This window comes from Canis lupus, chromosome 15 (assembly GCF_003254725.2).
Source record: "Canis lupus dingo isolate Sandy chromosome 15, ASM325472v2, whole genome shotgun sequence".
Classification (NCBI taxonomy): Eukaryota; Metazoa; Chordata; class Mammalia; order Carnivora; family Canidae; genus Canis; species Canis lupus.
Window position 1 is genome coordinate 64125320 of NC_064257.1, and position 27217 is coordinate 64152536.

The 27217-nt window shown below is 55.6% G+C and overlaps 1 long non-coding RNA gene across 2 annotated transcripts; it reads right to left on the minus strand.

Annotated features, from left to right (window-relative positions):
• Positions 1-4177: 4177 nt before the first annotated feature.
• LOC118350778 (uncharacterized) lies at positions 4178-26614 on the minus strand. 2 transcript variants are annotated; one of them, XR_004805261.2, is made up of 3 exons: positions 26473-26614; positions 17235-17353; positions 4178-4673 (listed from the first exon to the last, which is right to left on the minus strand). It is a non-coding gene; the product is annotated as an uncharacterized LOC118350778 (long non-coding RNA). The 2 variants fall into 2 exon arrangements; XR_007402424.1 differs by lacking the exon at positions 17235-17353.
• Positions 26615-27217: the final 603 nt, after the last annotated feature.

Below are 27217 nucleotides of genomic sequence, written 5' to 3' on the forward strand. Positions count from 1 at the left end.
TAGGAAATGCGATAACCCCCGGAGCACGTGGAAGGAGGCCCTGACCTTTCAGGAACCGGGTGCCGAGGTGCACCTGCCGTGGGTCTCAGAGGCCGCGCCGGCGCCAGGGGGCGGGGAGGCCTGGGCGGGGAACACAGCAGGTGTGGCGTCGGCGCTCGGGCACAGCACAGTCCTGCAGAGGCCGGAGGCCGTGGCCCTGCGTCGTCTGTGCTGCCGAGACTCGTCCCCTGAAGGTCCCCGGGTCCAGACACTCTGCTGTGGATGCAGCCATCCCCATATTCTTTCTTTTCTTAAAGATTTTGTTTATTCATCAGAGACGGGGAGAGAGGGCCTGCGGGGACCCCGACGCGGGACTCAACCCCGGGGCCTGAGCCCAAGGCAGACGCTCCACCGCTGAGCCACCTGGGCAGCCCCTCTCTGCGCTTCCAGGTGCAGACGACGGCAGGTGTCCAGTCGCAGGCGACGGCCCCCCCAGCCTCGGGGTCCTTGGTCCTGCCGCCACAGGGCCCAGGGGCCTCCTCCGTCCCAGGTGCCTCCTCCGTCCTGCCGCCACCGTCTGGAGGGCCCCGCAGGACTCAGGCAGGACGCAGGTGCCACCGGGGGAGTGGGGGGCACGGCAACCGCATCCTGATCCGGTGCTGCAGGCCAGCAGCCTAGACGAAGCCACATCAGTGTCCTTGCGGTGCCCGGTGCAGCCCCCCTGAGCCCACGAGCCCCCACAAGCTCCGCAGCAGCCCCGGGGCCCTGAACCATGTGCGGGGCCCCTGCCCCCGGCCCCGAAGGGGAGCCCGACAGCAGGCCCCCGTCCCCTAGCAGCCCCCACGTCAGCCACTCGCAGCGGGGCCACTTCGCCCGACAGCCGTCCGGCCCGCCTTCGGGAAGGGCAGTCCCCGTCTCGAGCCCCGGCAGTCCCGGCAGACGAGGCTGGCAGGTCTCAGTCCCGGGTGCGGCGTTTCTTCCCTCCCGTCTTACAAAGAGCCGTGTGCACGGGTATGGTTCTCCCCGGTGAGGCAGCCGCGGCGGGCGCTGCTGGCCCTGGAATCGCCGCCCCCGGAGCTCGGGTGCCGGTGTCCTGGGGAGGCCAGGGACGGAGGGACCACGGGAGCCGCCGGCCTCGGAGTCAGGGACGTGGTCTCCGAGCCCGGAGCTCCTCTCGGAAGGGGCCGTGCGGGCGATCCCGGGGCTGCACCTGCGGGTGGGGGGCACGACATCGACACCCCCGACCTGAGCTCGGTTACCTGTTGCCGCGGTTGGTGAAAGCGCAGCGAGCAAACGATCAAGAGGAAGAGGGCTCAGGTTTTGGGATTTTTTTTGGAAAAAGGAAAAAGAAAGAAACTGGATGCACAGTTGGAAGAAAGCGCAGTGGACACTGACCCTGAAGTGCCTTCCTCTCCGCGGTCGGCAGGGCCGCTCGGGCCGGGCGCTGACCTCAGCTCCTCTAAGCGCCGCCGGCATCTTCCCTGCATCTCTGTCCTCGGGCCCGCGGCAGCCGGGGGTGCACGTGGGCATCTCAGGGCTGTCCTGAGGCTGAGGCGGCACAGGGTTCGGCGAGCACGGAAGTCCTATCACCCCCCAACGCCCACTTACGGGGTAAGGCAGAAAACCAGAATAACCCGACTTCCTTATTTCCTGACCTGTACAAACTCAATTAACTAGGCCTGATGATCCAGTAATCTGATTTCCACATGACGCCGTGTTCCTTTCCTTCATTTTTCTGGAGGCCAACGCTCTAATTTTATTTGCAGCATTTGGGGGGAAGGAAAGTCCAACGTCTAATTTTTCTGACAAATGATTCAGAGCTATTTTCCTCCGCTTTGTAGGAGACAAACTGGAGAAGCAGAAATGGGAGCAAGTCTTATAAATACATGATGGTTGAGCTTGTCCTTAAGGATCATAAACTACTGAAAAGAAATGAAGCCACAGACGTGTTGGTTTTATTTCGAAAGCTGGCTAACAGACGGCAGTAAGAGTAAAGGGCTCTAAAAAAAAAAGAAAAAAAAAAGTAAAGGGCTCTAAAAAAATAAATAAAAATAAATAAATAAATAAATTTTAAAAATTTTAAAAATTTTAAAAATTTAAAAAAAGAGTAAAGGGCTCTGCAGGAAGGACGATAAAAAGAGAGAAAGAATCCTGGGGAAGACTTAAGGGACAAGGAAACACCCAGACGCCGTCCCCCGCCTCTTCCCAGACATCAGAATCCCTTGTTTGCTGCTTGCTCTCCGCGCTGGTTTGGATGCTTAGTAACCACCAAAGCGCTGAGGTTATTAGCTGACAATCTGTCACCGTGTGGCTTAATAATGGCCAGATTTCGCCCAATATCCTACCCACTGTTTCGCCCTCTGGGTGCATTAAAATATCCCCCAAGTGGAAAACCGCAAGTTAAACTAACAGCAGAACAAGAGGACTTTACAGGTAGATGATGTGCATTTGGCTGGATTTCGTGACCTCCTTTCATGTCCTTGCAGAATTTATTTAAGCAGGTGGGAGAGTCAGAATGTGTTAGCTCACGAATTTTTTTTTTTTTTTTGGGGGGGGGAACTGGAACCAAAAAAAGAAAAAAAAGAGAGAAAGAAGGGAACAACTTTGAACCTACGTCTTCACCAGCACGGCCCCCATGCCAAGCTCAACCTCCGCGGGCTCCCCGACGAGCCCTCCCGTCCAGGGCTCCCCACGACACGGTCTGTGTCCCCGCAGGCCGCGATTGAGCTGTTCCCATGGCCAAAGCCAGGTGGAGAAATGGGACTAGTGTGAAGATAATTTTAGGCCAGAATACAGGCCAAAACCAAACACTGGTTCTGCTCAAAACTGCCTGGCTGTCCTCATTTCCTCACTTAGCCGTACATGGAGAGACGCCGCCCCCGGGACTTGCCAAATGACAAGAGCCGTGCCCATTCCCTAGCAAGAGTGATGCAAGGTGGAGACCGAGCTTACCAAGTTGGGCAAAGCCTTGCACACCTGGATATGTTAACGGGAATGAATGTGCTGGGCTGGCACAGAGGGCAAGAAAAGCCTCCGGTGGTTCATCTTCTTGACCTAAATTGGCAGATTTACGGGCTATATCCAAAGTCCTCACAACTGCATAAGGGGCTGTGCTGGAAAAAGGCCGTCGGCCCCGGGAAAGAACTGCCCAGTGGAGCCTCGGTACCAAACCATTCGCGAAGTTGCACGCCGCGTCCTCCGGGCCTGCGGCGTCCAGACGCCAAAGCTAATCCATTTGGGAGGAAATTGTCTCCTCTAATATCAACCCGGTAATGCCAGTGGCCACAATCCAGACGCGGGATGTGAGATCGCAGGTGCAGTCTGCTCCCGGGCTGTAACGTGCCAAGGTTAGGGATGCAGCCAAACCATCTGGACAGGGGTCAGGCCAGGCCGGTGCTGATGGCACAGGCGCCACTCAGACCGGGGTCAGATGGTCTCCGCGTGGCTGACGGTGGCAGACTCCTCGACCAGCTCCTCGGGGTCCTCTTCTCAGCTAGACCTTGACCCTGGGGTCCCTCCTTCCCCTCTTCATGCTGTCTCTGGCCTCCGAGCCCAGTCTCACCAAGAATCCCGCCAAGTCAGTTTGCTGAGGACCTCCCGGCCCCCCAACCCCAATACCAGTCACCTCAGGTACCTGACCGAGGTCCTCACTGCTCATCTTCGGTGCCTCCCAGGCTTACGGACACATCCTTGGCCTGCCTTCAACAAGGCTCCGGGGGGTCATCTTAGCAGGCGCCCCCCACCCCGACACACCTCCTAGTGGTTTCTGTTCACCGCCCTTGACCCTTGCTGCATCCACCCCCGCTTGTCCTTGCCGGACCTGCAGTTGAGGCTCCTCTCCCTCCTCCAACTCGACGGCCTTGGCACCTACGGCAACAGCCTGGAATAACGTCTTCCTTGACATTTTAACACATAGGAATAGTTTTTTTTTTTTTTTTCATGAACAGTAATGACTGTGTTGCCATAGGAGCCAAAGGTCAAGCATTTTGGTGACAACAAATGCCCCTGTCTGCTCAGCAGGGAGCCTTAAGTTTTCCTTTTTGTGATTACTTTGTTTAAATAAACTTAGCAATGACTTAGTAAACTGTGGCTTCTTCCTACTCATTTAATAAAGAGCCAAAACTGAGCATTTTAGTTCTGAGGCTTTATCTTTAAATAAACTGTTTATTTTGCAATAATTTTAGATTTTTTTTAAAGATTTGTTTATTTATTTATTTGTTTACTTATTTATTTATTTATGACAGAGAATTTGCAGAGGTGACGCGTCCTTTTCATTATGTGGTCACGTTTTTGTGATTATGTTGAGTGTTCTGAGTATCACAAATAAGGGCAGCTTTTGCTCATTACTTTCAGAGCTGGACTCTTCACGCTCCAAAGCTATCCAAGGGGAGACCCACTCCCCCAGGCAGTCGTGGGAAACCATACAGAGGTTTCACGGTGGAAGGCGGGGAAGGGGAAGGAGGAGAAATGGCTGAATGGCACACGGCACAGCACAAGTTGGAGGACAATCCTCGCTGACAATCCGTGTCCCTCTCTCGCAGGAAGGTCAGCCCGTGGCCTCTGCACGCCCGGGAGGCCTCTGCAGCCCACCAACGGCGATCCGGCTGGTCCCCCCAGCTCTCTCCTGATGCATCTGTACGCCCAGCATCTGGCTCAGCAGAGGCCATTCTGATGATCCATTTGCACAAAAGTCACTGAGGAAGAATAAATCATTTTTTTCTTTTTTTAAAAAATATTTTATTTATTTACTCATGAGACACAGAGAGAGAGAGAGAGAGAGGGGGGGGGCAGAGACAGGCAGAGGGAGAAGCAGGCTCCATGCAGGGAGCCCAATTCAGGACTCGATCCCAGGACCCCAGGATCACTCCCTGGGCTGAAGGCAGCGCTAAACCGCTGAGCCACCCGGGGATGCCAAAAAATCATAATTTTTTCTTTTACATACACAAAGTGTATTAAAATCTTTTCTAGGGGATCCCTGGGTGGCTCAGCGGTCCCAGGATCGAGTCTCGCATGGGGCTCCCCACGTGGAGCCTGCTCCTCCCTCTGCCTGTGTCTCTGCCTCTCCTCTCTCTCTCTCATGAATAAATAAATAAAATCCTAAAAAAAAAAATCTTTTCTACTCACAATCTCGTAGGCAAAACAAAGTAAAACAGAAAACCCAACTCCAATATAAATCCATCTGTGCCCGACGGCCTGGAAAGCGGAGGCACGCGTCCTGGCCCGCTGTCTGGGGAGGAGGACGGAGGAGGAGCTGACCTCGCCTGAAGGCTCCGGCGCGCCCTGCCCTCCCTCGTAACCCCGTTCACGGGACTCCCAAGCTCACTCACTCCCTGCTGTCAGTCTGCCGCTCGCTCCCCCTCTGCACCCCTGAGAGCCTTTAGTGGAAACAAATCTAGACATGGGGGGGGGGCACCCAGTCATTCATTCCATCACTCAACAAGAAAAGCATTCCTCATGTTTAGTTGTGAGTTCAGGTAGTCCCTGCCCTTGGCGCAGCTTTTCTCTCGTCATGTTTTAAGTCCAGAGAAGTTTTCTAAGCTCCTACAACATGTCCGGGCCTGGGCCAGACCCTAGGGATAAGCAGCGAATAGAACAGGTCCCATCCCTACCCTCTCGGAATCTACGGCCCAAGGGGCATCGAAGGATCACACTGAGCTCCTTTTGAGCTATGATAAGAATCCCGACGACGCATCAAGGAAGGAAGGGAGACCTGCTGTGTGAGAGCGAGAGGGCGAGAGCGAGGGGGCGAGGGCGAGGGGGCGAGGGCGAGGGGGCGAGGGCAAGGGCGAGGGCGAGGGGGCGAGGGCGAGGGGCGAGGGCAAGGGCGAGGGCGAGCTGCGGGATGCGGGACGCCCAGAGCAGGAGATTCACTGCCTGGAAGCGAGGTCAGGGAACGCCTCTCTGGAGGAGGGACCGTTACGGGGACCTGATGGGTGAGGGAGTCAGTGGGGCTGACTACGAGGAGCCAAGTGCAGGCTGGAGGGAGGGCCTGCTGGAATGTTCTAGAACCTGGAGGGGACAGTACGTTTGGAGCGTCGGGCTCACGCGGGACCCGTGAAGACCATGTGCACATTGTGAGTGCCGCCCCCCGTGAGGTGCGGACGGACCCCAAGTTCTCAGAAGAGCGCTGTGGGACTGAATACGTGCCCCCCCCCCTGACCCCCCAGCCGGCCTGCTCCTCCTCCTCCGCACCCACGGCCCGGGAAGGACAGCGAGGCGGCGGGCCTGGAGGTCGGCTCCCTGACTGCACGTCGTTCCTGCGCAGCCTCAGGTACAGATCAAGGCTCAGGTGCCTCTCTCAGAAGAAGGCAAGAGCTACATCTGCTCCCCGGGCACCCCTCCCGTCCCTGGGCACCCTCTCCTGCCCCCAGGCACCCCCCACCCCCCGGGCACCCTCTCCTGCCCCCGGGCCCGCCGGCCTCTGAATTCACACGTCGCAGGCTGCACTGCCTGCCGCGAAGCCTCGCCCCGGTCCCCATCATCCCTCCTTGAGCCACGACTCTGCCTCAAGGCTCCCGTGACAATCTGGGCTCCTGCCTCGTGAATAGTATGACGAGGCCCATGTTCTTGCTGAGGGTCTGATTAAACACCAGGCAAAGCCGCAAACCCACAGCAAGAGTAACACCAGCGACAGCAGCGGTGGCAGACAGGTGCCCGGGCTCGAGCGGGGCAGCGCGGGAGGAAGGGGCGGAATGTTCCCGGCGGGGAAGGAGGGCAGCCAACGGCGTCCGAGCCCCAGCCCTCCGGCCACAAAACCTTCCGGACTGCAAGGGACGAGCTACCCAAGCCAAGCCAGGGCGGCGAGGGCCCTGCCCAGGCGTGTCGCGCAAGCCCTAGTCCTGCGGGTGAGCTGGCGTGCGGCCGGCCCCGCGGCTCCAGGGGACACCGGCCGAGCACTCCCATCGCCAGGGCTGTGCTCCGGGCCCAGCACCGCCCTCAAGGCGGAACCGACAGACAGAGGAGGGGACGCAGAGCGAGCACCTGGGCTGTGCGGCCACGCGGGGACTCGGGCCCACGCCACGACCCTGCGCCCCAAGCTCTCGCCCCGGCCTGGCCCAGCTTGCTCTCCGTCCCCCTGGCTCGTCCAAGGCCCTGGGACGCCCACAGTCCCTCAAGCGGCAGGCGCTGGGCCTGCTCAGGCTGGAGCACCATGTCCCACCCCCCACCCCCACCCCGCTCCTCCCCTTTATCTGGCGACTTATTTATCCCTCAGGAACTAATGCAACCGTCGCTTCTCCATCAGGCAAAATAGTTGCGCCGTCTGCCGTGGGCCGTACCCCACTCCCACCTCGGATGCGGGGCCCACGAGGCTCGGCTGCGACACCCGTCTGCAGGTCGGGGCCCCCCAGGCCACTCAGGACGCCGCCAGTGCTCAAGCGCCGCTGCCTGTCCTCGGTGCGGGAGGCTGCCCGGGCAGGGTGTCCCCAGCAGGCGTGTCCAACATCCTCCAGGGGCAGAGGGAGCACCGTGCCAACGACCCCGGCGACCCGGCTGCCTTCCATCCTCCCGGGAACTGGCCGCTCCGAGGCGTCCGGTGTCGTCGGGGCTGGATCCCCGCGAGCAGGCCGTCAAACAGGCAGCTGCCCCGTCCCAGCGAGGCCGGGGAGCCGCGTCCACCTGTCCCACCGCCTGCCAGCGCTAGGCAGGGCTCCGGACGGAAGGCCCACACGACGGGGCGGCTCAGGGGCACCGCAGGCCGCAGCTGCTCCTGGAGGGGTGCTGAAGGCCTTCACGGGGGCCCTGGTGCCGAGTCAGACGCCGGCCCCGAGCACTCTCGGCAGGAACACCCCCCCCCAGGGTGTACGGGAGCGCAGCCGCTCCTCCTGCCCCTTCCTCCGCAGCCACGTGGGCACCACTAGGGACAGGGAGCTCTTGAAAAACAACTGAGCAGCGTCCACATCTTCAAAACCAATAAAGACCCCCACCAGCGAACCTAACACCGCAGCATAGGGGGAAACACCACTCCCTGAAGACCTGGGGAGCCGTACGGCTTTGGGACACTTTGCCTCTCGTAGTGCAGAGCGCGGAAAGGGACGCGCAGGTCCCGGGGCTCCAGCACGACGCTGGAGGGGGGCCGCGCGGCCGACGGGGCCGGGCCCAGGCTGGTGCCCCCGCTCGCCGGTCCTGGCAGCGCGAGGCCGCTCCCGTGGGTCCCCTCCTGCAGGAGCAGAGACCCTGGCAGCGCCCACCACGGGGCTGGGCAGGCAGGTGCTGGGCGCCTCGTGGGGCTCACTCCCCGTCCCCGACCCCCTCGTCTGCAAGCAGCTGAGCCAGGGACCCAGAGCAGAGTCGCGGGCCCCAAACCCAGCTCTCTGCACACCTGGTGAGAACCGGAGTCGCTCCCCGCCCAGCCTGAGGGCTTCTGGCGAGTGCGGGCCCGTCCCGTTATGGATCTGTGCACGGCCGCAAGCCTTCTACAAATCCAAACCCAAATACGTAGGTCGCGTATCTCCCAGAGCGATTTAACGTCACCCCAGCACGGCCTGCTCAGAAGAACACCTCTGCCGGCCACTTAATGTCATAAAACCACTTAGCAGAAAGCAAAAAGTCGGCAGAGGATCACCACCAGGTCGCCGTCCCGACGGCATCTGCAGAGGCCAATGGGGCCCGGAGAGCAGCAGCAGCGTCTGTCCTGAACCCCTCCCGAGGTCCCCGTGCTTCGAGGCAGGCTACGCAGCCTTCTGGAGGGAAGACGCACATATTTTTATAAAAAGCCGTAGGCTGCATGCATGTAGGACTGGGGGGTCTCGGCGTCCGGGGCTCCCTTGCTGGCCGGGGACTAGGTGTTCTCTGCTCAGTACGGCGGGCGATTCTGAACTCGTGGAACAATCCTTCAAATCTGGACTCGAGGGAACTCGTGGCCCATCCTCCCACAGAGTTTCTCCTGCAGACACTAGGGTAGTATTTTCCATTTTTAAGCCGTGTGCCACTAGTCTGCTTAATTTTGGATCACGTATCTGGGAAGCTCAGAGTTTAGAGACTTCAGCTAACACAAGTGGTTTCCAAAATACTGACCTTGTGCATTAAAATGCGGCCTTTAGGGCACTCGACAAAGGAGACCGTCGCGGAAAGAGCACGAGGTCAGGACGTCAAAATACCCACGACTCCCCCCAGGGCTGTCACCGACCCAGCCCTCTGGCGACACATCTCTGACCTCTTCTGCTACCGACCCTACAAGGATTTCCTTGTCTGTCCCTAGAAAGAGCAACCTCTGCCTTCGTGGGTGACCAGAGCGGGACATGGGTGCACGCAAGGCAGTCTGGGCATTGGGAGCCATAGCTCGCGGGAACTGAGGCAGCCCTACTGCTGGCACAGGCACACCCAGACCATCCCGAGGAGCCATAAGGGTTTTCAAAGAAAGAGGAATCCAGGGGGGCACCGGGGGGCTCAGCAGTTGAGCATCTGCCTTCAGCCCAGGGCGTGACCCTGGGGTCCCAGGTTCGAGTCTCGCATCGGGCTCCCTTGCATGCAGCCTGCTTCTCCCTCTGCCTGGGTCTCTGCCTCTCTCTGTGTCTCTCATGAATAAATAAATAAAATCTTAAAAAAAAAAAAGAAAGTAAAATTGTTGTTCTCACATTTTTTAAAACTGAGAACCCATATTAATAGAGAAAGCTCAGTTATTTGGGAGGTTTTATTTACCCAAACATTTAATTCTTCATCCTTGTTAAATCAAGACAAGCCTATTCGTATCGTATCCATTTTCCACGCCATACGTTGAATTTCTGCCTTGAAAGGATGCTGTGCAGCAAGGAGGTGTAGACTGCATTAATCCAACGTCCCATTTAAAGCCAAACTGCTAATGCTCTCAGTTTGGATCCTTCTCCACTGGGGCTTAAACCTAGATTGTTAGATGAATTTCGATCTAACCACTCCCTGGGCTTCCTGAGTTCACACAGCAGCCAGCTAATTGCCTATGTGCGGACAGATCCGTCATCAAAAAGAAACATCAAGTGCTGCTTAAGTTTGACGATGCTAAGGAAGTGTATTCTGATAAAAATAAAAATCAAGAATACTTGTGAACGATGTAATGTGCACCGTAAGGAGCCAGGCGACGCAGGCTGTGACTTCCCCTGCAGGCGGCGGCTCGGAGCTCATCACAACCACTAGGAACCTCCCTCGGGGTCCTTCGTGCTTTGTGAACCTGAAGCTCAAATACACCCTCAGCGCTGCACATGGAAAGCCCATCGGCTGGTTTAGGACACTGGGCGAAGGGCAAGGCCCCGCTACACATCGCTCATTGCGTAGTTGGTTTCAAGACAGCGTTTTTTTTCCGGTCGGGCTTTATGAGTCCAACACGGGTCAAATCTGGGCTGTTAACCTATAGTGTGTAAAAGACAACGTACTGAATGGGAGAAAGTATTCGCAAGTGACACATCTGACGAAGGGGTAGAGCCCAAAATATAGAGAGAACATATGCAACTTAACACCCAAAATACAAATAGTTTTTTTTTTTTAAGATTTTATTTATTTATTCATGAGAGACACAGAGAGAGACACAGGCAGAGGGAGAAGCAGGCTCCATGCAGGGAGCCCCACGCGGGACTCGATCCCGGGACCCTGGGGTCACGCCCCGGGCTGAAGGCAGATGCTCAACCGCTGAGCCACCCAGGGGCCCCTATATTGGAATCCTTAAAAATTGGAAGGATAAAAATCCTTTGCTGCAAGCAAAGGACGTGGATGCCCTCCCAAACCTGGCTGCTACCGCCCAGAGTGTGACCGGGACGGGCCCGGCTTACGAGGGACGATAGATGCGGTCACTGGGGGCACGGACCTGCTTTTAATTTTCTGGGCTGGTTCTTGCAAAAATGGTGAACGATCTCTTCCACCCACTATGAGAAGTTCCCGACGGGGACGGAGCTCAGAGCTTCAGAGGCCGCCACCCACCCCCCGCCCCATGCAGGCCGGGCGGGAGGCGGCCAGGGCGCCCCGGGGACCTGGGAGCGTCAGCTCGGCCTCCTGACTCGCCGGGGGCACCGGGGCTCGCCACGCCTGAGCCGCTCTCCCTGCTCACGGCCGGGCCCTGCGGGGCGCAAACCCCAGCTGGCCCATCTGCTTCCTTGGCCGGTGTCCCCGGGAGGCCAGGCTGTTCTCCGGTGTCGGAGGTGGGGATCGTTTTTCCGACTTTAACGTTTTCTTGTCACTCTTTTCATTCTGGAAGAATTATCATAAAGAGCAATCTTCCATGGAAAAGTTTGGTCATCCCAGGCATGTGCCCCAGACCAGACACATGAGCTGGTTGACTTGCTCAACCTTCTATAACCTCAGATTTCCCGATTAACTCCTTTAATCTTAATTGTTTTAGAGAAAAAAAATCAAAGCCTCCAAAGCTCTTTCCTCCTAGTCTCCCGGGCACCGGTGCTGGGTCCCAGGCGGTTTTACCCCATCGCTTTGGCAAAACAATGGCTCTCCCTGGGACTTCCACGACATAATGAGGCTGTTCTCCTGCTTTGTGACTTTTTATCTCAGCGTCAACTCAGTTCTTTCGTTTATAGCTTTAATTTTTTTTATTCCTTTGAGGAATAACCCAAATCAATAAAGACTCAAGACAGCACCGCTCGCATTTTTTTTCGAATATTTCTCTTGCCTATATAAGCAAAACTAAGTAATTAAATCTCCTGTAAGAGGAATTGTATTTTTTCCAGGGAAAAGAACTTCAAATGTTGATTTTTTTTCACTGGGACCTGTAAGGAAAGCTGCTAATTCCAAAACAACACTGACTAGGTAGGTATAGAACCAAATAAATGTCCCTGTTCCACCTAATTAATGTCCTAGTCAGTAATCAGAAGATGTGGATATGCATGATTATGGATAATTAAATATTCAGAATGTCCAGCTTTTTATGGGGAGCAAGAGTTGAACCTTAGAAATTACAGGAAATGTATGAATTTGTTGAATATTAATTTTCCCCGAAAACCACCTTCTTTCTCATGCTGCCTGCTCCTTTTAAAATTCTTCTAATTAGGGACGCCTGGGGGGTTCAGCAGTGGAGCGTCTTCGGCCCAGGGCGTGACCCCAGGTCCCGGGATCGAGTCCTGCATCGGGCTCCCTGCATGGAGCCTGCTTCTCCCTCTGCCTGTGTCTCTGCCTCTCTCTGTGTCTCATGAATAAATAAAATCTATTTTAAAAGACTAAAAATAAAAGATAAAATTCTTCTAATTACTTTGGTAAGGAAGGATGCAGATAAGAAAGGAAGGAAACACGCATCCCACCCACGATTATTGTATACCTGCTGCACACGCACGCACACTCTTCACACCAGCAGACAGCGATCCGTGGTTTGGGAACGTCACAATCTCTAAAGTTTCCTGTGGAAGATTCCTGTGACCTCCCATGTCCCCGCCCAATAATGCATCTCACACAGGGGAGAAGAGACTTAAGGGAGCAGGGCGTGCTTTCCCGCAGAGGACGGCCTCGTCCGCACGAGCGTGGAGCTGTGACGTTCACCCCCGACTCTACCACGGGCAACCTGGGGAGGGTCCTTCACGGGCCGGCCTCGCTGCGGGGGTCATCGGCATGGGCCTGCCCGGGCCTCCAGGAAGACGCAGGGGAGCCCCCGGCCCGGGCCCACGAGCGGGGGCACAGGTGGAAATCTGCTCTGGGCAGCGACCGCCGAGTGAGGCGAGGCCTTCCTGAGCCAGGGGAGCCCGCGACTAACCCGGCGGCCGGTGCCTCATGAGGACGGGCCCCCAACACACTCAGGGGGTGGACTGAAGCGGGCGCTTGCACAGCCCTGAGCCACAGCGCCCCGGCCACAGGAGGGCCCTGCCCACACCTGACTTGCAGTCTCCAGCCACAGAACAGGAGGGGACGCACTGTCCTGACACCCTGGGAAGCCGAGACAATAGCCCGTCTGCACTTGCCCTGCCGGGCTGCTGGACAGAACCCAGGGGAGCACTCAGGCCACAGTGGGAAGGGGTGGGCACTTAGGTGGTACTCGTGGTGCTCATGGTGCTCAGTGGTGCTCATGGTGCCCAGTGGTGCTCATGGTGTTTAGGTGGTGCTCAGTGGTGCTCATGGTGCTCAGGTGGTGCTCAGGTGGTGCTCAGTGGTGCTCATAGTGCTCAGGTGATGCTCAGTGGTGCTCATGCTGCTCAGGTGGTGCTCATGGTGCTCAGGTGGTGCTCATGGTGCTCAGTGGTGCTCATGGTGTTTACGTGATGCTCAGTGGTGCTCAGATGGTGCTCAGTGGTGTTCATGCTGCTCAGGTGGTGCTCAGTAGTGTTCAGGTGGTGCTCAGTGGGGCTCATGGTGCTCAGTGGGCTCATGGTGCTCAGGTGGTGCTCAGGTGGTGCTCAGTGGTGCTCAGGTGATGCTCAGTGGTGCTCAGGTGATGCCCAGTGGTGCTCAGATGGTGCTCAGTGGTGCTCATGATGCTCAGTAGTGTTCAGGTGGTGCTCATGGTGCTCAGTGGTGCTCATGGTGTTCAGGTGGTGCTCAGTGGTGCTCAGATGGTGCTCAGTGGTGCTCATGGTGCTCAGGTGGTGCTCAGTGGTGCTCAGTGGTGCTCAGGTGGTACTCAGTAGTGCTCAGGTGGTGCTCAGTGGTGCTCATGGTGCTCAGGTGGTGCTCAGTGGTGCTCATGATGCTCAGTGGTGCTCAGATGGTGCTCAGGTGGTGCTCAGTAGTGCTCAGTGGTGCTCAGTGGTGCTCAGGTGGTACTCAGTAGTGCTCAGGTGGTGCTCAGTGGTGCTCATGGTGCTCAGGTGGTGCTCATGGTGCTCGGTGGTGCTCAGATGGTGCTCAGGGCCCAGCCACCTGCTGGCATCTGCACTGCTGGGAACCGGGAAGGGAGCCGTTCCCCTTCCACCCAGGAGGCCACACTTGCCCTCTGATTCCTCTACCTCTGCACCCTTCCCAGGACTACCTCACCCGGGCCTCCGTGTCTACAGCAAAACTTCATCTCCTGAACACGTGCAGCTGGGGGGGCTGCCCAACGGCAGCAGGCTGCTGGTAAGGCGGTCACGCTTCCTTTGCAAACCTCGCACTGCTGTGTGGTCCTGGGAAGCAGGTGAAGGACCCCTTCCCTCCCTCCCTCCCTCCCTCCCGTGCTCCCCACTGGGCCCTGCTGGTGCCCGGGGCATCCGCCTCCTTACCAGTGCGTCCAGCTCCCAGGCCACTTCCCCTCTCAGCACGGTCTTGCCCTTGGGGCCACCCTCTCGAGGCTCCATGCCCCGCTACCTGCCGGGCCTCGCAACCGCTGAACCACTGTGGCCCCTGCAGGTTAAGGGTCACTTCTCTCAGGGGTCACAGTGCTGGGAAGCGACACGAAGGGCTGGGGGCTCTGGCCTCAGGGGACTCCTACTCCTGTATACACGAGATGTGTAATCCAGACCCTGCAGTCTACATGCTGGAGCTTCAGGTTCCTCAGTTCAACTCAGTAAGTACTGAGCACCTGCTGTGTACACATTCACACGTGGGGGGGCGGGGAGCGAAGCTAAGACAGCACCCTGCTCTCCAAAAGCCACGAGTTCGAAGGGCGACGATGCAAACAGGTGAAGGGGAGACTTGAACTTGCAGGATACAGAGCGTTCTGGTTGGCAGACGCCGCCGTGAGGCTTCTAGAATGAGAAACTGGCCGGGGCGACGGCCTGAGGGCATGCGGCCCATGCGTCCGTCTTGGGGAAGCCTGTCTAGCCTCTCGCACCACGATTACCCGCACCGCCTTTCCCTCCCTCTGCCTCTACCTCAGATCTTAAGCCACTAGTCAAGGAGTTTGGACTCGTTCCTGGAAGAAATGGGGGTTTCTGGAAGATTCTTTTTAAAAACTGAATAATGGAGAAAATGAATCCTCTACAAAATGGAAGAGAAGAGGGTAACAGACGCTTATGGGCCCTTTGCTCCGTTTCAAGAGTCATTAGCTGACGACGACTCTTTTTCCGGAATGTGCCTCCACCCGCATCTCACTCTCACATTATTTTGAAGCAGATCCCGGCACGGCGTGTAGCTCCGAGGCGTGTACACACGACGGCGTGTAGCTCCGAGGGGTGAGGGCTGTCGTTGAGAACACACAGGCTGCGCCGTTACCGCACTGAGAATGATGATACGCTAACGCCGTCGGCTGTCCGGTCAACGATCGAATTCACAATCCTCTTCGTAAACATCTTAGTTCATTTCTCCGCGTTTTGGGTTGATCCAACTAAGGTCCACGGCTGTGGCGGCTGCTGCCTCTTAAAGCTCGTTTGTCGTCGATAAATCCTGCCTTCCCACCTTCCTCTTCATCTCTTTTTCCCTTGCAACTCATTTGTTAGAAGAAACCACCTGCTTGTCATGAAGAGGTGTCCGTGGTCGGGAGCTCGCGGACTTCATTCCTGTGGGGTCACTTAGCAGGCTTCCGCGGCCCTCTGTATTTCCTGTGACTTGACAGTTGGATGCAGGAGGCTTGATCCGCTACAGGTTCCTTCCGATGCGGCAAGGCCACTTCCCAGGGGCCAGGGGGCCCTTCCACCGGGAGACGAGGACCTGCTGTGTGGCTCCCCACGGCGCTGGCCGTCACCGGGGGTCAGGGCCAAGACCCGCGAACTCCTCCGGCGACGCGTATGGTGCTACTCTATCTCCACCTCGCCATTGCCATCGCCATTGCCATCCGCTGGCGGGAACACCTGTATAAGATGCTCATCCCACCATCTAATGGTTGGTGACCCAGGGATACACCTCATCAAATAAAGGCAAAATAAGACCAATCAATCAATCAAGAATTTTAATTCTTCCTATTTATCTATTATTTTTCGAAATGTGTTGGTTCGTTAGCATCCCCCACTGGGGACAAATGGACTTTGAGTCACTATTGCCTTGTGTCGATGTTGTAATTGAGTCACGAGCCTGAGCCCTGGGACTCAGCCCCCGGCAGCCACCCACACTGACGCTCAGCGGTTCCATCTTTGGCCAGGGGGAGCCTCACGAAGGGTTCTGAGTCCTTGTCACAGGAGCCCGGTGGTCTCTGATAGCATCCTTGCCGTCTGTGATGACAGGATGTCCCAGGCTCATCCTCTGTAGTTTCTAACTCACGCCTGGAATTAACTAGTCCTCCCAGGAGCCTTCATTCTTTTTGGTGGAAATGAGATTAATGAGCCACAGCCTGAGCGCCTGGAGGACGCCAGCAGATTCAGGTCTGCTTCCGCTCCTTTGGAGGGGGGCAGGCAGGGTGGCCTGGCCTGAAAGACTCCCAAAAGGGAGGTGAGACGGTGAGAAGGGAACGGGTGGCCAGTCGGGAGCTACTGTGACCGGCTAGGAAGGATGGCAAGGCTCTCCATCAATCTGTGGGTGTGGGGACGGGAAAGAGGCTCAGAGTCGGGGGAAACTTTGGAGGCGACGTAGTTTGCTTTGTCTGTTCAAGACAGTGGGGACGAAGGTGGGTAAAGGAGGACAGACCTGGGTCCAACGCCACGTCTCACTCCTCAGCTTCTGAGGCTCGGTGACCTGAACCGTGGGACTGCGGGGGTTGGGACGGTCTGCCTTGTGGGGTTGTTGGGAGCATGAGACGAAGCTGTAAGGGAAGCGCGCATCCTACAATGTGTGGTACCTGCTCCAGCTAAACACAAGGCGAAATCTCCATCCCACCCCAGCATGTCTGGCTCCCTTTAGAACGTGAAGGGGCCGGCCTACGTGCTCACGGACTGTCAGTAACGCTCTAGCATTTGCCTAAACCACATTTTATTGATTATCTTATTGGAAAGATGATGTATCAGATTTAATGTTGCCAAAGAAAAGCAGATCATGCGCTCTTCTGGGGGCCACTTGTTTTCTTACATCTAAGAGGACACGTTTCACTATAGAAAAGCTCAGAATAATGTTTTCATTTAAAATTGCTCCCATAAGTGACCATCAAGTATTGAAAACAAAGAATCTCAAATACTGACCAGTTGAGTCAGAGTCTCTTAAAACAGTGTCCAAGAGAGTTGTTCTGATCGATGATTTATGTAGCGCTCTGGTTTCATAAAATAGAATATTGCTTTAAGTCAATTCCTTCCCAGAACCTTCCCTGCCCATTACGTCAGTGATATCCTGTAAACCCCTCGAGGTTATTTGCTTTTCTGAGATACGGGTTTTGATGGCTCCATCAGAAGGATTTCCCAATCAAGATATTGAGGCTAGAAATAGCTGCGCAGCAGTTACGAGAGCCACATTAAGTGTTGATAAAGGGGGATTAAAACAGTGACAATATCTCTACTCTTTTAATTGTGCAGGCAAAACAAACTTTTTTAACAATTTCAGACAATAGAAAAGAGCATAAAAACTGAAACTAACCCAAGGCTCACCTGCCAGAAATAACCACCGTATTCTTCTAAATGATTTTCTCTACAGGCACGCACATAAATATGTCTTAAATATTTCATCACGATGTACATTCAGTCTGTAGCTTGCTTTTCTGATACAACTGTGAAATATAAAGTTACACTTATTAGTTCAATATATTGTAACCAGCTAATGTGTTTGTACAGGAATGAACCAACCACCTCAGAATTCTTTTTTTTTTTTTTTTTTTTTTTTTTAGATTTTATGTATTTATTCATGAGAGACACAGGCCGAGGGAGAAGCCTGCGGGGAGCCCGACGCGGGACTCGATCCCGGGACCCCGGGGTCACGCCCTGACCCAAAGGCAGATGCTCAACCGCTGAGCCCCCGGGTGGCTGCGTGGCTTTTAAGACTCAGAATCCGAAGCAGTTGCGTGCTGTTGCGCAGTTGGATGGCCGTGCAGTGTATATTCTAGTTTCTCTGACTAGCACCTCATGGTTACACATTTACATGACTTCCGATGTATTAATATTTTTAAAAATTCTTAACCAAGACCAACAGACTCTGAATCAGGTCTGGGTGGGTGATGGATACATTCTCGTCAATCTCTGTGTATGTTTATAGTTTCCATGATTTTAAAAAAAAAAATGGTGCTTGAGGGCAGCTTTTAAAAAAACCATTAAAGAAATACATGACCGTCATTAATGATATTTAATTTTTTAACAAAAATCTCGTAAATTTCCTCATCTCCAAAACCACATCCCCGTCTCTGACCACCCTCCGACCAGTACTCAGGGATGTAGCAGTTTGCCCTCCTGCAGCAGCCACACTTGCCTCTGAGATCTGGGGAGTCTTCTCTCGTCAATGTGGATGACTTTTCCTTCCTTTTCTCAAAAAAGTGTACCCGCATCGCCCTAATGAGAGGGAATGCACAAATACACTGCGGTGCAGCTACTCTGGAAAACCGTCTGGCAGCTCCCCAAAAGTTAACCCTAGAATTGCCACAGGCCCTGCTTTCCACTTCATTCTGGAATGGTCTCCCCGCAGAGCAGAGGCGGGGGCAGGCGCCCGTCCTCCGGGGTCAGGCCCACGGCACCTGATGCGGCCTGGCCCACCCTCCCAGCCCCAGGGCAGGCCTACGGTCCACTGCCACTGACTCCCTGGCTTACCGCCAGGCTGCTGTACTTCAAGGTGCCTGAGGGCCTCCCCCCTCAAAAATCTGCAAGGGGACCCCACTGAACAAGCTAGGCAGATGTTTTTAGTATCATCTTTCTGATTCTTTGATTTGTTTAAAGGCTGCTCAAGTAATTTCATTTATTTATTCATATGAGACACAGAGAGAGAGAGAGAGAGGCAGAGACACAGGCAGAGGAGAAGCAGGCTCCATGCAGGGAACCCGACGTGGGACTCGATCCCGGGACCCCAGGATCATGCCCTGGGCTGAAGGTGGCACTAACCACTGAGCCCCCCGGGCTGCCCGGAGGCAGGGCCTTTAAGGTCACACTCCTGTTTCCCCGCTTGCTAGTGACGAACTTCACCTTCCACACGCAGCATCAGGATTTACTCGAGCCTCTCAAGCATCACTGGAGGCTGCCGACCACTCCTTCCTTCCCTTCGGCTCAAATCGCCTTCTATCATCAGGTTATTTTTACTTATTCAGAAGATTCTCAAAAATGTTCAAATAGTGAAGGTATCTTTTCTAGCTGAGCTCAAAGGTGACATTTTCTTAATTGGCCAGAGAACTTAAAATACTTCAGCTATTTCTTTTTTTTTCCCCTTTTCCTTTTCTTCCTCTCTCTCTTTTTAATGTTTCAGCTATTTCAAAGCGATATCCATGAGAAACAGTCTTACATTTTTAAAAGAAAAATAGTTTTTATGTGCATCGCTCAAAAAAAGAGCTGATTTTAAAGTTTAGCTTTTGTAATCCTCAATGAAAACCAAAGGCTGACTCACATTTTTTAAAAAAGCTATTTGGAAACACTAGACATAAGCACCTGAGAGTAAGCAAGTTTGCCAATGTCTCATGTTGGGGTGATCTAAGGCAAAATTTGAATTACGTCTTCATTTTGCCAAGACTTAAAAATGTATCTTTTACAAAATATTTTATTTATTTATTTGAGAGAGAGCATGAGCAGGAGAGGGGCAGAGGGGGAGGGATAAGCAGGGTCCCCGCTGAGCCGGGAGCCCGACATGGGGCTCGATCCCAGGACCTGGGGTCATGACCTGAGCCAAAGACAGATGCTTAATGGACTGAGCCAGCCAGGTGCCCCTCAATTTACCTTTCACAAACCTGAAAAGGCTTTATATTCATATAAATTTAAGGAGGCCTCTTTCATCTCACCCCTACCCCCACCCTGTACCCCTCCACCCCTCACTCTCTCCTCTCTCTCACCCAAAATGAAACTTGATGCATTTTCCATTAGCAGCAGCAGCAGCAGCAGGGGTAGTTTGGTCTTTCGTAGCCCCCAATAATCTTAATTATTACCCCCCGCTGCCCTCCCCCGACCACGTTCGGCCATCTGATAGTCTCTCCGTCTCCCGTAACACATCACCCCAGCCTCGCCCATGGATCCCACAGAATTTCTGGAGCAGCCCTGGCTCCTTCCTACTGCCCATTTCTCACCCAGTTTCCACATGTAATTTGATAACCACACGTATGCCCCCACCAACATTTCCTAGAACGTAAATGATAAATGATCTTATATCCCCGGAAACCGATCGTTCCTTCTCCGGCTCAGGCCTGTCCAACTGCTCTTCAAAACACGGGACTTCCGGGGCTCTCTCCTCCTGGACGCCGGCCCTATCAACCCTGCCACCCCTATGACGAAACAGCCAGGGTTCCTCGCGGGTGGGGTGACGGCAATATTCGCCTTGACGTTGCCTCTCAAGCAGCACACCCCCCGGTAGCAAGAATTCCCAACTGGCAGTGGGGGATGCACAACCCCTGGCCTCTTCCCCAGGCCAACAGAGAGGTGTGAGAGGTGTTCAGGGCACCAGGCTTCCCGAGGCCCCGCTGACGAACAGACGGGCATCGAGGCTCTCCTGTCATTCTGACATGTTCTGAAATCCTCCCGTAACCGACCCACTACGTGGACTCCGTGGAATGGTGGTGTCCTAACCATTTCCCTACATCCAGACAAAGCACCGGAGCTTCCGTACGGTGAAGAGAGCATCCTTTAATCCTTAGGATAACCGTTATTGTTCTTCGTAAAGAATCCAAAAGACAGCACGAAGCAAGACTCACACGGCAAGACGTGTTCAACAACCAGACGACTGAGCCAGGGTAATGGCATCCGTCTGCCATCCCTCTGCGGGGGCACAGGCCTTTCTGGCAGAAACTGCAAAGGTCCCATAAGAAGCAAAAGCACCAGCGGCGATCTGTCACGGGCTATGCTAGTAAGTGACCGTCTGTCAGTCCCGAGGTCGTGCTTCTGGACACCACGACACCGGCAAGAATATCATAATTTAAAGGGGGGAACAGACCTTCATCACCCCAGTCAACCAGGGCCAAGGCACACACAGAATTAAACACACAGTTTCCTCTCCTCAATTCCTTCCATGCCCAACACCTGCACTAAAGCTCCAACGTCCTGATTTCTTCCCCGATAGAAAACAAGATCAGGTGCCGGAGCTCGGACCCCAAGTGGAAGAGGTCGTCATCGACGTCGTGCTCTGCTCTGCAGCTTACTTTGCGACGAGTACACAGGTTTCTAAGTATCGCCCTGGGAACTGGCCGCTATTTCCTCCCCGCTCCACAGCTACCTTTTCACAGGTTCGGCCCGATACGGAAGGTGCAAATTTCCACCAGAGTCTGATCGCTTAAGGGTTCTTGTGTTTGTTTTTCCAATTTGCCTTGAGAGTCTCATATACTGCTTCGGGCTTCATACCTGCAGGTTCCAGTGTACCCACAGACCCACCCTGCAGGAATTATGCAAACCTTACACAACTAATATTTGTGAGGTGTATTAGGATCCTGGCACATAAAAGAGCACTGAAATCCAAAGCAATTCTATAACTTTGTTTCTAATCGGTTGCCAGCTGGATTCTAGAAGCTCCTAGTTCCAGCTCCCAGGCATGAACACTGCTACCGTTTTATGTATAGTTTTTTTTTTTTTAAAGGAAAAGTCACATGAGGCTAAGGTAATGTAGCTTCAGGAAGGCTCCAGAAATCCCAGTTGTTCAGAAACACGTTAACAATGCACAGTTATTGGAAACGCAATCAGAGGGGCACCTGGGTGGCTCAGCTGGTTGCGTCCGACTCTTGATTTCAGCTCAGGTCATGATCTCAGGGGCTCGGACCCGCCTTGGGCTCTGTGCTCAGGTGGGCGTCTGCTTCAGAGTCCCTCTCCCTCTGCCCTCTGCCCTCCTCCCCTGCCCGAACACACTCTCTCTAAAATAAATAAATCTTAAAAAAAAATAAACGCAATCAGATTAAAACCTTGCACTGGAGAGCTCCTCTGAACTCTACTCCGTCCGGCTGCCATCCTGGAGGGAGCTGCCCTGAAACCTCCCCGCCTTCCCGTGAACAGACTGAGAAGGAGCCGGGCAGCCCATGCCAGGTGAGGTGTGGTTAGATAAAGCCAATCCCCTCTCAAGCCCATCGTATAGATGAACCACACATAAAAGGCCAAATGCACGGCTTCTAGGTGACGTACATCGGGATGCCGGTTAGATTTGGATTCGAGATAAACCATGAAGAATTACTTAGTTCAAGTGTGTCCCAACTATTGTGTGGGACACACTTCGAATTCATTGTTTATTTGGAATTCAAATTGGACGGGGCAATCTATTTTTACTTGCTAAAACTGGCAACGCTAGCCAAAGGAAAATTAAAACAGCTTATTTTCAATTGACATTGTACTACTCTGCACCGACGGAAAACACAGGCGGAAAAAACTATGTAATTGTCTATTTTGTTGTAACTATTTCTGGTACTTAAAAGTGGCAAAGGTCTCAAGGTTTAGAAATGACATCAGAACAGGTAAAAGGTAGAAGAAAGGGGCTACGCGGGTGTAAGGGTCACGCGGCACGTGTGAAGATCCACACGCCAGGAGATGTGCTGTGACACAAATTCTGTGATTTAAATAACTTAAGCTGTGACTTAAAGCAAAGTCATGCTGCACACAAGTCAGTCTTATTTATGGTCACCTTCACTGGACGGTACCCACCAGCCCCGCACGTCCAAGGGAAGAGCGATCACTGCCAAAGGCACACACTCTACTCGCCTACCTCTCTCGGAATTGCCACCGTCTTCTAAATGAAAACATTAATTTTTCCAAACTGTTTCATTCAGTGTCTTACAGCAAAGCAAACATCCGATTCCCAAACTAACACGTCCCATTTAAGCGACAGATGCTTCCGAAAGGAAGCGAACTGTCGGCAATGCGATGGCAGGATTCCGTTCGCTTTGGTGTTGAGACCGCCAACCCGCGTGGAAACACTTCTAAAACGTCCCTTTCACTGTGGCAGCGGATGCTGCAGCCACCTCCCCAGGCCCCGCTCTCACAGGGAAAATTACTGCTTCACAAAGTCTGACCGAACACCGCAAACCCTGGGCCAGGGTCCTCCTCATAAAAACACAAGCACGCTTAGACCTGGCCCAGGTGTCAAGGTGAATCCAAGACATGCCCATTACTAATGCTTTTGGGCTCTCTCGAGAGCCATTCTGGATCATTCAGGTACCGTGAGCGGTCTTTTCCTAAGTTCTTTGATCTGATTCATCCAAAATGTGTGGTTCTGGGAATCTGACTTAAAGGTTTACTGAGCTGGGCCTTCCAAAAGCAAAACACTTTGTGGAAGAAGTCAAGTCCTCGGTAAGACTTTACTTCTACTAGTCTTTTTTTTTTTTTTTTTTTTAGACTGTTGTGCTAAATCTGAGCTGGCACATTATTAGCCTTTTCAAATTAGGCACATAGTATTTTCTTAATTTGCACATTAAGGTTTTCCACAACAGCTGGCATCGTGCTGCAATGTCAGTGGAGATCCTCGATCTACTTAGCCTGAGCGCACGCGCAGAAGCTCTGCCTCGGAGAGGATGACCTAACGGGCACTAAACGCCAGCAAACACTATTAATAACGTTAATAGAAACAACAGTGGCTAACATTTATTGACTGCTTCCTAAGTCCCATGCGCTCTAAGTATATGTAATCATTTAAGACTTCCAACGATCTTATGAGGTTTTATTTCCCCAATTTTGTAGAAAAGAAAACCGAGGATGGTTAAGTTACTCGCCCTAAATGACACACCTGGCAAGTAATGTTAGCTTTGCGCCTGGGCAATCCAGCTGCAGAGCCTGCGGGCTTAGCACTCTGCACCACTCCCTCAGCAACCGTATCAGAGGGCGGAGAAGCGCTTCCGCCTCGCAGGTCAGGTGTCACGGGGAGGAGAGGTCACTCCTTGGACGTGCGACAGACCTCGGAGGAAAGGAGGTGACCCGGCTACAGGAATACGAGTGACCCTTCACCCCCCACTCCCAAGCAACCACGGGCAACCTCGCCGTTCTCATGAATGTGTGTGCGAGGCATTTATGGTTCACGTAGAGGCTTTAGTGTGCTGATGAGAAGGTGTCGACCCGTATCACATTGTGTAGGGTGGGGTCTCCCTTCAGGGACAAGGCCATCCTAGATGTTAGTCACCCAGAGGAGAGCTGTCAGGCCAGAACACAGGCTCTCTAGCTGGGTGGTTGACTGCACTCTCGAGCTCTCCTGGTTTTGGTCCACAAGGGCCAAGACGTGGGCCTCGGTGATGGGGTGGGATGCGATAGTCTCTGTGGGGAGTGCAGGGTCATGAGGTGTGTGCCTCTTTTACCTGCGCTTGTTTCCCTTCTGTCCTCCTTGAGTGTTGGAAAAGACCTCTGGAAAGTTCCAGCATATCTCAGAGGTCTCAGTGAGGGAGTTTTTAAATAAATGGGGCCATAGAAGAGCAGAGGGTGGCAATGGTGGTGGTGGGGAAAAGAAGAGAATCCAGATAGGAGAAGGAGAGGGATGAAGAGGAAGCCTGCTGCAGCCTGCCATCCTCCGTCCCTCATCAGCAGCCGAAACTTGGGGGTGCTGGCCTATACTCTAATTCAGAGGAGGTGCTCCTCTATGCCTGTACACAGAGATGCTGGAGAATGGTCTACAAAATAGCCATGATGGTTCATACCACGACCAACTTCGAAAGAACTGAAGACAGTCCAAGCGTTCGCTCTTCCTTCTTTTTAAAATACGAGTGAATAAATGTAGACATTATGGTCGTTGACCATGCCCACATACGTGCAGGTGTCCACAGACAGCCGCAGGAAATGCTGTGTATACACTGAGTGCCTTTATTAAGCTAAAAAAGTCCCCTGCCAAACCTTATTCCTGGCTCAAGGAAGTATCACCTTGAGAATTTTACTGGAAGGGTAAAAAAGGAGCAGGAAGAGAAGAAAGTGGAAGAAGAAGGTGGGGGAGAGGGAGGAGAAGGAGGAGGAGAATAGAAGAGAAGCCATCAGTGTGAACTAAGCAGAGCCTTACCGAGACTGATGGGGAATGAGGCAGTTTCATTTCAGGAACCCTCACCCTCTCTCCTTTACCAACACATCTATTGTTTTTTTTTCCTAGAAAAGATATTTTGGTTCCTGAAAACAGCCTACCTTGGGATGCAAAGAATCTCATGAGATATTTACACCAGTTTTTATGTTATTTTTCTCAAACCGACTGTAAGAAGCTCTAGCAACACAGAGATCTTCAAAGAGGGAAGGCCGAAGCTTCAGGACTCGGTAAGGTGTGCACGGGAACGTAACTATGTCTTCTGGGGTCAGGAGAGCCCCAGAACTGGGAGGCTGCGGTCGGCTCGGCTCTGACCACCACCAACACCCCCCAACCCCACCAACCAGTGTGTGGACGCGGGTGAGGCTGCGCAGTGGGCCCAGCAGCCCCTCGCTCCAGCCACGGACAAGGGCAATACTCTCATCCCCAGAATAGCTGGGCTAAGCTCTAAAACTGACCAAGGAAGAGAAAACGTTGCAGCTCCTTAGGGAAAAATGCTACCTACGCTGCCTAGTAGGGCTAATGCAGGTGCCGCCAACTGCCAGGGCTGTCGGTACAAATTAAGACGAGCCACAAGATAAAACCGGAGGAAAAACCTGCCACTGGGGGATCCCTGGGTGGCGCAGCGGTTTGGCGCCTGCCTTTGGCCCAGGGCGCGATCCTGGAGACCCGGGATCGAATCCCACGTCGGGCTCCCGGTGCATGGAGCCTGCTTCTCCCTCTGCCTGTGTCTCTGCCTCTCTCTCTCTCTCTGTGTGACTATCACAAATAAATTAAAAAAATAAAAAAAAATAAAAACCTGCCACTGGCTCTACTGGCTCACTGGTCTCTCTGAGCCTGGAGCTTCATGGAGAGATCCCTAGTGAGGAGGGAAGTAAAGGAGCCTTTCACGTCCTTTAGTGAACGAACACCTCCTGCTGGGAGGGTCCCTGGAACTGCCTCACAGGGCAATGCCCTGGGGGGGGGGATGCGCACCCGCTGGGGTCCCCTGGGACGGGGCTGCCCCCCGCTGGGCCCCGCGCTCCCAGCCCCCGGAGCCTGCGTTGTAGCCGGAGCCGCCCCGGGGTGTTCGGGCACCGCCCGCGGACGCGACCGCGAAGGGCGCGGATCCCAAAACCAAAAGGGGGGTTTCCTGGGCTCGCAGCACGCAGAGGAAGCAAAATACAGGAAACTCTCATCTCAACTCGGGAAACTTTCCCGCAAAATGCTCGTCCTTAGGGAGCGGCCAGGAAAGCCCCAGCTGCTCCTCCAGGCGCCCCCGGGACTCGGGAGGGAGACCGCGCGGGCCGGGGGCGGGAGTGGGGGTCCCCGGCAGGGCGGCGGCCGCGGGGTCTGCAGACCCGGTCCCCGCACCCGGCGGCCCGCACACTCGGCCGGGCCCCTCCTCGCCGCGCCGCGCCCCGCCGCGCCCCGCCCCGCCCCGCGTGTTCGAGCCCCCCCAGGGCCCCGCGCGTCCGGGCCCCGCGAGTGCGTTCCGGGAGCTGAAGCCCAGCCGAGCTCCGTGGGGCCGGGCCGGGGGCCCGGGAGCCGCCTCGGGGCCGCGCAGCCGCAGGGGTCCGGGACGCACGAGCCGCCGGGGCCGCCGCGGCGAGGGCTCCGGGACCCCGGGACCCCGGGAGCGCGCGGTCAGCGTCGCCCCCCGGGCTCGGGCGCCAGGCGCGGCCACCTGTTCCGCGGAGCCGCTCTCCCCAGGCGGGCCCAGCCCGACCCGCGCCCCGGCCCCCGCCCCGGCCCCGCCCGCCCCAGTACCTGCCGCGAGGACGCAGAGCGCGAACACAGCCCTGCAGACCATCGTCCCGGTGCGCGGCGCCTCCCCCGCCGGGCGGGCTGCGCGGGGCCGCGGGGACGGCGGGCGGACAGGCAGGCACCGCGGCGCGGCTCCGTCAGCGGCGAGTCCTCCGGCGCCCGGCGCGCTCCGGCCCCAGCCCCGGCCCCCGCCCCGCGCCGCCCACCGGGGCTCCAGCCCCGCCCACCGGGGCTCCAGCCCCGCCCACCGGGGCTCCAGCCCCGCCCACCAGGGCCCCAGCCCCGCCCCAGCTCAGCCCACCAGGGCTCCAGCCGCGCCCCGGCCCCGCCCATCGGGGGCCCTAGCCCCGCCCCAGCGTCGGCCCAGCCCCGCCCCGCCCCCAGCCCCGCCCCCCAGGGCTCCTGCACCGCCCCAGCGTCAGCCCCGCGGCCGCAGGACCGCCCCCGCGCCGCCCCTAGCCCCGCCCACTGGCGCCCCCGCCCCGCCCCCTAGCCCCGCCTCCGCGGCCGCCGGGCCGCCCCCGCCCCGCCCACGGGCCCTAGCCCCGCCCACCGTCCCCAGCCCCGCCCCCCGGGGCCCCGCGCCCGGCCCAGGGCGGCCTCTGCTGGCCAGTCGGGGCGCGAGTCTGCAGCCTGGACGGGTCGGGCCGGTCCCGGCTCCAGCCCCGCCCCCCCGACCCGCGGGGACGCGCACCGCGGCGAGCAGAGCCGCACCCCCGGGAACGGGTCTCACGCAGGCGGCCGTGGG